This window comes from Solanum lycopersicum, chromosome 7 (genome assembly GCF_036512215.1).
Source record: "Solanum lycopersicum chromosome 7, SLM_r2.1".
Taxonomy (NCBI): Eukaryota; Viridiplantae; Streptophyta; class Magnoliopsida; order Solanales; family Solanaceae; genus Solanum; species Solanum lycopersicum.
In genome coordinates, this window is record NC_090806.1 from 65,639,413 (window position 1) to 65,647,454 (window position 8,042).

Below are 8,042 nucleotides of genomic sequence, written 5' to 3' on the forward strand. Positions count from 1 at the left end.
AAGTTAAAAGTGGAGTTGATTATTATTTGAACTGAAATGAATTAAAGTGTGACTCGAAGTAAATTTTATTTGTATGTAATATCTAGATCGCAACTATTGTGAGATGTTATTTTGAATAATGGTATATATTATACCCGTTATTTTTTTGTTTATTATAATTATGAGATGTAAATATTTTTTTCTTTATAAAAGGTGAACATTTTTGGTCCATAGTTAGGCAAAGTTAAAAGTGGAGTTGATTATTATTTGAACTGAAATGAATTAAAGTGTGACTCGATGCAAATTTTATTTGTATGTAATATCACGATCGTAACTATTGTGAGATGTTATTTTGAATAATGGTATATATTGTATCTGTTATTTTTTGTTTATTATAATTATGAGATGTAAATATTTTTTTCTTTATAAAAGGTGAACATTTTTGGTCCATAATTAGGCAAAGTTAATAGTGGAGTTGATGTATTGGAAGGTCAAAGTTTTCATGAGTCAGAAAATGTGTGGCGGTATTTTCTATTTTTAAATAATTATAGTGTTTTAGTTAGCTTGTGTGCATTTTAATTATGACGACTTTTATAAATACTCTATATAATATATTGTTCTTGTATATAAGCATGTGTTACAAAGTCTGGTAAAAGAATTATATTTTGATTTACAGAGAAGGTTAATAAATTTAATTGCTTTTTAACCATGGTCTACGATTTTAGTTATAAAATGGATTTGTTGCCTCTAGTCTAGCCAAATATGTGTCCGATCCTTAATGGCAATGCCAAAGATCACTTTTTTGAACAAAATACTAGTTTAGTCATATAAATATATTTTTAAATAAATAATATCACTATTTGATAAATATTCATATAAATAAATTATATAATAAAAGAGAGAAATAAAGTTAAGTTATGATTATGATATTATCTGTTTAGAAGAATTGCTGAAAGAAAATGACATGGCACACTTTTTATTTAAAGTTATTGATATAAAATACGACACATAAAAGTTGATATAAAAATTAAAGCTTCAGTTAAGTATCAATTTAATTATCATAGTTTTATACTCAATTGAATGATTCTTATAGCAATATTATTGGTTCAACCAACATTATTAAATTTACTTGATTATTAATTACGTGATTTTATTTTTCATAAATAAATGTAATAAATATAAATAACGCAAAATATAGTTGTGCTAAATCATGATGAGAAAAAAATACTTCAATTATATTTGAACATAGTTAGATAAGAAATTCAAAATTATAGAGATTTTTTTTCATACTAATACTCATTTAATATATATTTATATCGCATAAGATCTATTAACATTTAAAAATTATATTTAAATTTTCATTCTTAGAGTGTGCATTGAGAAAAGAGAGAATTAAGCTAATTATATAGTGAGACATTACAGTTGAATTCTACTTTTACAATAAAATAAAATAATATTAAACACATAAATAATTTAGTCATATAGAGATTAGGGAGTGACTGGAAAATATTTTTACAATAATTATGTGCAATGTTGAAATGTAGAAAAAGTATCAAGATTTTGAATTATCATTTAGCATTAATAAATACAATTATTTTAGTTATTACAATTTTATTGTGATAATTATTATAAATAAATTGGAGCAATAGCTTTTCAAAAGATAACTCCATTTTTATGTGGGAAAAATAAAAGAAATGTTTTTTTTAAAAAACTTGTAATAATAACCTCATTTATGTTGTTTGAAATAAAGTTAACGTATACTCTCTCTCCGTTCAGAATTATTTGTCATGTTGCGCTTATTGAAAGTTAATTTAACTAATTTTCAAATGTAAATAGATCACATTAATTCGATACTTTAAAAAAAATTAGATCTCTTAAAATTATGTGAAAAGTACAATAAATTACAATTTTTTGCAATATTAATATGATGAAAAAATACATTTTAAAATGTTAGTCAATTTTTTTTATAGTTTAACTCTAAAAATAGAAATCATGATAAACAATACTAGACAGACAAGAAAGTATGACTTTTCTTTTAACACTTTAAACATATGACTTTTCTTTTAACACCTTAAACATAAATTTGATATTTAAAAAATTAAATGACGGAACTAAAGTTTTTCTCAATAAATAAGATAGTTAAGGAGATTATTTTTTAGTCCATATATCTCTCTCATGCATAATCGGATTATACAAGAATGTCAAAAATTAAATGACGAAGTTAAAGCTTTTCTTAATAAATAAGAGAGTTACGGAGATTGTTTTTTTAGTCCTTATATCTCTCTCCTCCATAATTAGATTATATAAGAATGACAAAAATTAAATGACAAAATTAAAGCATGTCAAATTATTTTACCTCGTAAAATTAAATTATACAAAAATGTCTAACATTCTTTATTGACCAATCAAAGACAAATAATAAAGCATAAAAAAAAATAAGCATCATATATGTCTAAGTTTTTACAAGTGTGATTTTAAGGAGTTATAAATTTGTATGTTAAATTATTTAAAGGTTATGAATATGAAAGATCAGGAATAATATATATTACTAAATTAGTTGAGAATTGAATTTATGCAATTGAAGAGGTATGAATTAAGGAGATGAGTTTATGAGATAAAATAATTTCACGACACAAATTCACAAGTCGTGATGACACATATGTTCCCAACCAATAGGTAAGTCAACCTAACATATTTTTACTAATTTTAACTAAATAATGAGAAAACGGTTAGCACTATCACTATGTTTGGATCATTGTTATTCATTGTATTATATCGTATCGTTATTATACCTACAATGTTTGTTTGATTGTTACTTAAAATGTATCGTACTGTATTGTTAAATTTCGTTGTTACGTAACAATGAAAATCCCTATTTTATGGAACAACCAATTTGGTGTGTTCCCAGTTGTTACTTAATTTCTTTTTCCAATTATATATTTACATAATATTTCAAAATACTATTTTTACCCTTTACCTTAATTATTTAAACCTAGTCAATTCTTCTACTCTATAATAATTAAGGATATTTAAGTAAATTTATAAATTACAATACAGTACGATATAATCAAATCAAACAATTAAAATGTTACTAAACCACAACAAACAATACAATCTAGTCAAACATTGTATCTACCATACAATAATACAGTACAATAGAGCACAATACATTATGAAACAATAGATTACAATGATCCAAACAAAGTGTAAGTGAAAATCTCCAACTTAAGCTCTTTATAAATACGAATTGCGGAAAGCTAAAAATACCACCCAAAAATTTGGTGTCATAAGTACAAGATCTTCAAAAATACGACGCGAGTCTGAAATTAAAATGACAAATCCAACATAAAGGATATCATGTCTGAATACTAAATAACAGAATAAAAAATAGAGGAAGGTGCGGGCCATGAAACAACCAAGCAGCTCACCACAACTCCAAGACGCTCCAGGCTCATACTCAAATTGCTCCATGAGATGTGCTCGTACTTGAAATCGAATCTGCACCACAAAGAGTGCAACAAGTGTAGTATGAGTACAAAACCACGTGTACCTATTATATCTCATTGACCGACAATGAAGAAGTAGTGACGGGAGTTTATATAAGAAAAATTAATTTTTTTATTATACAAGTTTATAGTACACTTACCATTTAAGTTTCATCAAATAGAGGCAATAAAACATCAAATATTTTTCCAATCACCAATAAAAACACATAATCATCAAGAATGAAGGATGTCATGAGATGCAATGCAATATGACACCGTAAAATGATATGCCTCAGAATACAATACTCTCTCAACTGTATATACATGATACTCCTCTGAAGTACATCGAGAGTACATGACCCATGGGGGACTCGCGAGGTCCATATATCGACATGGACGGTCTCCACATGTATGTGCGGACAATCTCAACGCACTATCATAAATTCAAATAATTTTCGCACGGACGGTCTCCACGTGCCAAATTATAATCTTAACATCTCACCATTCCTAGCACAGACGATCTTCATGTGCCCAACTTATACTCAATCTCATATCAATGTATGTACACAATATTATTTCAATAAAAGGGATGATGATACATCTCAATCAATCAATATCAACATAATACATAACCACCTCAATTATCACAACTATACAAGTGCAATAAGGAAAACACAATCACCTTAAATGTCGAACTCGTGTCACGAATCTTCAAGACTTTCCTTTCCTTTTCGCAAAGCTTCGAAATGTTCCCAATCTACCAATTATGTAATATTCGTAAGTAAGCAAGTTCATAGGTACTCAATTTATTATATGTCTAACATAAACTCCAAAACTCACTCATATCTCCAATCAAGCTCCTACTCTTGATATAATTTATATGTCAAAGATCCTATTTGTTAAATTTCAAGTCTATTGTTAAGCCTCAACTCCTCTAAATATTATGAATCTGATGATACTCATGTAACACGATACCACTAAAAATTGATTAGCTATACTCATAAACTTCAGATAGTATTACTATATGACAATTAAATAAAAAATTTAAGGTCAATAATTAATTTGTTGTAGCTTAATCCACAAATAATTAAATAAAATAATGGCCATAGAATTTCGCAGATTCCATATATGCAAACATGTTTGTTTGCCAATGATTTTCCCTTTTTATTTTTCCCAACGATTATACCTAAACATTATTTAATGATTAACCTTGATAATTAGTATAAACAATTTTCTCTACTCTAATTCAACAACCTTAAGACTTATTGTAACCCACTTTTCATGCCTTTCAATTCAAAAAGAAATCAATAAAAAAAATACCCATCATTCACTGCATATTAAAGGAAATCATCACATTAAGAATGTCGTCCATTAGGAATCATACAAATTTCTTGTCAATCACGTGATATCATTACTTAAAATTATTTAATTTCCTTTCATTTTGATCGATTTCTTCCAAACAGTACCAACATAACGACCTGATTTATTCTATTCTTGAAATTTTTTTTACTATTATATCACTATATATATCACACAACTACATAAACAAGGATTAAAGAAAATCTGAAGTGTCTTTCTTGAGAACTGGCGTAACCCTATAGTTAACTACTTTCTCTTGCTTATATATTTTGAGTACTAATAAGTTATTAACCCCTCTTTACTTAATTTATTCCAAACATGGATCAAGTGGTAACTATTAATTATGGATATGACTCAATAAATATTCAACTATAATACTCATTGAACAAAATTTCATCAATTAAATACTCATAGTTATCGAACAGTTTAAAATATTCCTTTAATTTTTTTTTTTGAAAGAGTCAAAATAATCCAAATTTCCAAAACAAACTAACGGGTTGTATAGAGAAAATGTAAAAAAAAAAATAAAGGAATCCTTGACCATTGATAGTTTTACTGAACATACTACTAGTGATTCATGTGTAAACTTTTAACTCTCGTCATTAGAGTGGCGTTGTTATCATTGTAAGTACCAAATGTTGATTTAAGCTTTCAGACCTCTATAAGGGTGTTAATAGTCACTAGGTAAAAGACAGTTATTAAACTACCTAGAGTACATGAGTATCACAAATAAAATTTTTGATAATACAACCACCATCAAAATTCAGTATCTCTAGACACTCATACAAATCTGCATAATTTACAAACATCACTCATTCCTCTTTGTCAACAAGATACATGAATCGAAATAGTCTACGATTTAAACCTCTTTGAACAGTCTTCATAGAGTTGGAGGAACCTATCAAAAGGTCAAACTTAAATTTGACAATACCTTTTTTTATAAGTGGCTTTCACATTAATTATTGACCCACTATCACCATAATTTATCTCAATTTTAGAATGCTTCTATATTTAATGATTAAGAGAGCTTAATGAACTATCATTCATCATCGATCCTGACTCATTAGATGAATCTATCATGGCTGAAGAACTATTTGATCGTGTTTATTCACTCCACCATCATGATCCATTTCATTATTTTCTTTCGTTTCACTGTCAACATCACCCATAATGATGATGGGATATAAGCATCGAAAAATGAAATGACAGTCAAAATTATTCAAGCTATCTTTGTTCAATCCCCACCTCATATGTCCTTATTTTATAAGGAAAGATCTCAATGATGCATTTTCACAATCAATCAATAGCATCACATTTAAATTTGCGAGTCCAAATGACCCTGCATCTAACGTTGTCAACTTAATTTATAACAAAATTTAGACGTAAAATTAGATTAAGGAAAACAAAAATACATGATGAAAAATTAAAAAAAAAATGAAAATAAAATAATCATAATATATGTCTCAAAAGTGATTTTTTTATAAGTTTGATTTTAAGGAGTTATAAATTTGTATATTAAATAATTTGAAGGTTATGAATATAAAAGATTAGGAATTATATATTGTACTATATTAATGAAGAGTTGAATTTATGTAATTGAAGTGGTATGAATTAAAAGATTATTCTATAAAGTAGAATAATTAGAAAAACATTAATAAATAATCACAAAAAATAAATAGAATATTCGGCGGTCATTGTCGAAAAAAATCTTCCTGAAAATCATCTGAATTACGTTGTTAACATTTAAGTACCAGATGCTGATTGAAGTTTTCCATCCCGCGTGAGAATGTTAAGAGCGACTAGCCAAAAGACAGTTATTGTTTAAATATAATGTTATCTTATTAACATGTGGTTTTCACAGTAATTATTGACCCATCATCGCCACAATTCACCTCAAACTTAGAAGGCTTCTCTACATCGCGAATGCGAGAGCTTGATGAACTGTTATTCATCATCGATTTCAGAATTACCAGTGAATCTATCATGACGGAAAAACTACTTTCTTGCTGTTTAATCACTCTACTATCATCGTTCATTTCATTATCTTCTTCTTTATTATCACCCCAAACTATCATGACATACGTAATTATTAAGTTAGAAACTTAAAAATCTTGCATATAATTATTTATTTTTAATGAATTACCTGTTTAGTGAAAATTTGCACAAATAAGATCAACAAGAATGTGTACAAATGAGATCATCTAGCTCTCCTTTTCAACCCCCTTCCTTCACAAGATAGCATGGTACAATCCGTCCTTCAACACTAAAGATACTGACAATTGTTATTTGGTAAATTCAACCGATTAGTGAAATAACGACCAAAATTATCTAAAGAGTCATTGTTTAACCACCACCTTATGCATATAGACCTATTTATTGGTGAAGAAACAAATGGTGAAGAATTAAAAAAATGAAAATAAAATAATCATCAAATATGTGTCAAGATGTTTTTATAAGTTTGATTTTTAAGGAATTGTAAATTTGCATATTGAGTAATTAAAAGGTTATGAATATGAAAGGTTAAGAGTTATAAACATTACTAAATTAATTTAAAAATTGAATTTGTATGGTTGAAGAGGTATGAACTAAAAATATGATTTTATAAAATAAAATAAAATAAAAATAAATGTACAGAAAACCACCAAAAATTCTTTGGTCATAATTGAAAGGTGTCACAATTATGTGGGTCCCATAAGTTACCCATTTCATTTCCTTATTTTTTCATGTTCTCTTTTCTTGTATTTTCCCTCTTTTTTGTCTCTTACATCATTCTTTTGCATTTTTATGAATTTTTTTTAATATAATTAAAAATCAATCTTTTTTACTTGTCCACAATATTGAATATTATATTTAAAGAAATCACAAGTAGTGATATTAAAAGGAAAATCTTAAAATTTTCTGTGTTAATTTCATATATTAATTTTAATTCATTTTTATATAAATAATAATGCATAAGAAATATGTCTTTATATTAATCAATTATTTTTTGCATGTATGATTTTATTTTTATTTGAGATACCAAAAGTATATTTCATATTTTAAATAACTTATATTTTAGTTAATCATTAATTATTTATATCAAATATCATCGACACTTTTTGATACATCAAAACAAAATTTTAGACTTTTTATATAAAAAATGTTTCGAAAAATTTATTATATTTCTCGGAATATATATAAATGGGCAAATATCTCCCTCAATTTAACGATTTAGAGTAA